Raw genomic sequence first — 5,326 nt, 5'->3', positions numbered from 1 at the left:
CAGCAACATCTCCTTTACCTAACTTAGGCACGTGTGTCATCTGTTTCTTACCAGGAACCCAACACACAGAGCCCAAGGAAAAGTATTACAGGGACAAACCCTTTGCCCAGCCAGCATTACTCATGAAGCATGAACACTGGGATTTGGGGGCTATTTGTTACTGTAGCAAATTGTTACTTGACTCTTCTGACTGGCATGAAGTCATCCTAGTTTCTTATAACGCGGTTCTTTTCAGTCAGCAATTGGTCTTCGTTTCTTCTCCTGTTGTTACAATAAAACACCTGACGAAATCAACTGAAGGAAGGAGGATTTATTTTGGCTCACAGCTCTAGGTTGCAGTCCATCACTGTGGAGGTGCCACAGTGGCAGAGCCTGAGCAGCCGGTCACACCGCATGCACAGCCAAGAAGCGGAGCTAGAACATTGGATGCTCATGCTCAGCTCAGCTTCTGGCCCAGCTCCAGACCTCAGCTCGGGGAATAGTGCCGCCCACAGTGGAAGGGTCATCTGACCTTACTTAGCCTAATCAAGATCTTTCACATGGAGGTCCAGAAGTTCATCAGGTCGACACCTGAGATTAGCCGACACAGTGACACAGCATAGGGCTTAACAAAAATATCCATCCCCAAAATCCATTTCTGAAAAAATCCAATGCAGTAAGTCTGAGTTAGGGCCTGGGTTTCTTAAGCTCCAACTATTGGCTTAAGGTCTATCTATCTATCTATCTATCTATCTATCTATCTATCTATCTATCTATCTATCATCTATATGTGTGTACACATGCATGTATGTGTGTGTGTGTTCATGAGTGTATGTGTGTGTGTCCCCATGTGTGTAAGCAGGCATATCATGCCATGGCACGCGTTTGGAAGTCAGACAAAAACTCTCAGGACTCTGTTCTTTCCTGTTATTTTATAGGATCCAGAGATTGAACATAGGTGGTCAGGCCGGGGTACATGTGCCTCTACCCACTGAGCTCTCCTGCTGGCTCCAAATAATTTTTGTTTTTTAAGCACTGTCAATATTGAGACTATGTCTCATGTTCGATTATCCTTTATCAAACGTATCTTCTGACCTGTGAAGTATGGTGGTGTTTTAGACTACTCTAGTGAAACAGAACCGGAAGGATGTATTTCAACAAATTGGCTCATGTAGCCATGAAGGCCAGCAAGATCAAAATCAGCAGTCCCAGCCTGAAGGCACCTGCTGCCAGCATCTCCTTGTATTTGGGGGAGGTCAATAGGGTTTTTGTTTGCTTTGGTTTGTGTTTGTGTTTTTTGTTTTGTTTTTTTCCACTTCAAGTCTTGTCTATATCTGAACTAACCTGAATATGCCATTCTGATCTGTTCAAGTCTTTGGGTGAGTAGAGGAGACTTACCCACATCAAAGCCACACATTGAAATGTTAATCTCTTCCAAAAATACCTTCATGGAAACACCCAGAATAATATTTGACCCATGTCTGGGCACTATGACTCACCCAAGTTGATACATAGAATTAATTGCTCTAGAATATTGTATGATTAGACATAAAGTATTAAGGAATTATTAACATTGGCAATTAGAAAGAAAATCAGTATTGGGATGGTGAGATGGCTCAGAGGTCATCTAGCCTGAGCTCAATCCCTGAAACGCACGAGATCGAAGGAGAGAACAGAAGCCTTCAAATTGTCCTCTGACCTTCACAAAGTGTTATGGCATTTAGACGCCCATACACATACCCAAAATAAATGTACAAACATTAGGAATATTAAGGAAAAAGTCAGTATCTATATCTGTGGCTATCTGTGAAGTGAGACATTTACTAAAGTCTAAAGTTTCTAATCTCATGTGTGTATTAATTCATGGTGTAGGTATAATTCCTCTTGAATCCACTTAGAACAATTCCATGGAGTTTTATCATTTACAAGCGTACTTCTGAGGCCGGGTTCCACTCCTTGTTGGCTCTGAATCTGAATAAGTCCCTTGCGGTCTGTTTTAAACTTTTGTCATTATTTTATTTTATGGGTGTTTTACTGCATGTACCTCTGTGCACCATGTATGTGCCTGGTGCCTTTGGAGGCCAAAAGAGGACATTGGAACCCCTGGAACTGGAGGTGTGAGTTGTCCCGTGGGTCCTGGGAATGGAACCTGGGTGTCCTAGAAGACCAGCCAGTACCTTTAATCACTGAGCTGTCTCTTAAGCCTCTCTTCTGCCCCCAAACTCTTTGTCTTTGGTTTTCTCCTCTATGCTATGCTTTCTTTAGTATGATAATTAAATAAAAAGTTGTATATAAAATACTTAGAATGGTTCCTGATGCCTAGTAGATGTTCAATATAGTCATTATTAAGCTCATATTTTCACAAAACATTGAGTGGAAACTTTTATGTCAGTATATAATTATGAAGAGACAACTATAGTCTTCTTAATTAAAACAAAAAAAATTTTGAGCGGGGATCTCACTATGGTGGATCATCTGTCAGGGAACTTGCAGAGATCTACCTGCCTCTGCCTCCAAGTGCAAATGCTTGAATTAAAGGCGTGTTCCACCATACCCAGATAGTATACAACCTTTTTTGTTTTTTTAACATAAAAGGAGTAAGGGCTAGGGAGATGGTTCATTTGATAAAGTGCTTGCTGGACAACCATAAAAACCTGTTTGGCTGTCCGACACAGACGTAAAGGCTGGGTACTATGGTACATGCCTGTAGCTACGTTACTTGGTGTGGACGGGGAGGAAAGATAAGCAGATTCCAGGAGTTCAATGACCAGCAAGTCTAGTCAACCAGTGAGCCACTGATTCAATGAGAGGCATAGTCTCACAAAATAAGGTTGGAATCCACTAAGGAAGACACCAGACTGACAGCAAACATTGACCTACACACACTCACACATCACATCACATACAACACACACACACACACACACACACACACTACACATACACCACACATACACCACACATACACACACACACAAACACACACCACACACACACACACACCACACACACACAACACACCACACACACACATACACACCAATACCACACACCACACACACACATACCCATCACATCACATACAACACACACACACACACACAACACACACACACATACACCACACACACACAAACGCACTACACACACACACACACCCCCCACAGAGGAGCATGTACGAGCATCTATCTCTCACACACCACACAAATAAGATAACAATTGAAGTTGAGAGATGATGGTAATACAACTCATCCCTTCCAGACTCTCTTCTGACGTACATCTGCAGGCGAGGTTCCTGGAAGTGACACAGAGTAAGGGGTGTGGCTTGGGGTGTGTGTAGGGGGGAGATAAGAAGAGCTCTGATGTATCAGCCTCACAAATCTCCTGTGTGGGAACAGTCTCTGATTCAGAATCATTGCCTAGATGTATTGGCAAAGAACCTGTCTCTCCTTTAACCAGAGTGATGACTCATGCTTAACCTTAGTAAGAGAAGAATCACGAGACAGGAAGTGGAAGCCCCAGGGCTGGAAGACCGGCTCTAAATGCACTGCCTTTCACCTACTAGCAACCACATCTGTGATGTGCCATAGAAATCAAAGCCTCTCCTCATTTGCAGAGAAAACTGAGTCTATGGAATCAGGGGTGTGTGAACCAGGGGTGTGTGAACCAGGGGCATGTGAACCAGAGGTTTGTTCTGTTGAGCGTAAGAAAGGGTCAGGAAGATAAGTGACAGCTTGCCCTTTTCATGGACAGAGGTAGCCAGAGCCAGCCATGTGAACCCCACCGCAGTTCACACTCTCAACTTTTGCTCCGTGGTTTCATTTTCCGTAACGTTTCTGATAGGCAATGACGAGTCGAAAACCATCGGGTCTTTGTGGTCACCAACTTCATCTTTGTTAAGCTAATCTCACCTGATACCACTTATAAGATGGTGGCTCTAGAATGGTCCTCTGTGTGTGTTTGTGTATGCACACCTGTGTGGACTACATACCTGTGCATGCACAGGTAGAGGTCAACTCAGGCAGCCTCCTCTACAGTTCTCCATGTTATGCTTTGAGGCAGGGTCTCTCACTGAACCTGGCATTCTCTGTTTCAATTAGATTGCCTACTCCGTGAGCCCTTCTATGTCACCCTGTACCCCTTACGGGTTCCAGATATATATCGCTAGCCTCAGCTTTACATGGGAACTGGGCATGTAAACTCAGTTCTTCATGTTCATACAGCAGGCACTTTACCTGTTGAGCCACATCCCCAGGCCTTAAATCCATCTTAAAACATTTTAGGGATGACTTCCACACTCTCTGGTGCTTTACAACAGCCTAGAAGACACCCCCATGTGCAATGCCCCTTTAGTTCTTTGTTTTGCTTTGCTGATTGCCAAGGTCTTGGGTACCACAAGGTGTAGGCTTAGATTTTTCAAAACCTACTTTAATTAGGGTTCTTAAAATGATTCAACCTTCCTTCTAGCTCACTGACCTGAGACAGTGGAGAAAGAAGGTTAATAGGAAAAGGGGTTGTGGAACGGTTTAGAAGTAATTCTTTGGGGGCAATTTCTTTTCTTTTCTTTTCTTCTTTCTTTCTTTCTTTCTTTCTTTCTTTCTTTCTTTCTTCCTTCCTTCCTTCCTTCCTTCCTTCCTTCCTTTCTTTCTTTCTTTCTCTCTTTCTTTCTTTCTTTCTTTCTTTCTTTCCTTCTTTTTTTTTGGTCAGAATATCAGCAGTCCAATCCAATAGCTAACAGGAAACATGAATCAGTAGAGGCAATCCAGTCCAGTAGCAAACACCAAGCATGAATCAGTAGCAGCGGCTCGATCCAGTAGTGACTGCAAGGATCCTCTGGATCCACATGAGTCAGCAGCAGTGGCAAGAACCAGCTGGAATACCAGGAGAAGTTCTTTGGTGAGCTTCTCTCTATGACGTGAAGACCAATGATGACCAGCAGAGTGTTACAAGACACAGCAGTGCAACAGCATCCTCTTTCTGCCTGTGGGGTTATATTTATATTCTTTCTAAACATCATGCATCCTCTCAAATGTTCGCTCCATCAAAACATCCTCTCACAAGACAGCTCCCAGAAAAACATCATATGACACAACTGGGCTTCCAAAGAAAGCAGAAATTTCCACTTCAACAAGGTTCTGGTGGGCTTTGAATCTTCTAGTGCCTGGGAGTCTTTGCCGAGTGCATCCGTAGACAGGATTTTTCCAGCAATATTTCAATTTCATTTCCCCTCTATTCTTGAGTATAGAAACACACAACAACGATCACAAGAACTCATGAAAAAGAATGTCAGTTGGGTGCAAATATTTTACAATGATACAATAATCTATCATCTCTGAGAAGGTAACTT

The sequence above is a fragment of the Rattus norvegicus genome, chromosome 6 (assembly GCF_021556685.1).
Source record: "Rattus norvegicus strain SHRSP/BbbUtx chromosome 6, alternate assembly SHRSP_T2T, whole genome shotgun sequence".
Lineage (NCBI taxonomy): Eukaryota > Metazoa > Chordata > Mammalia > Rodentia > Muridae > Rattus > Rattus norvegicus.
This window is presented reverse-complemented; position numbering follows the sequence as displayed.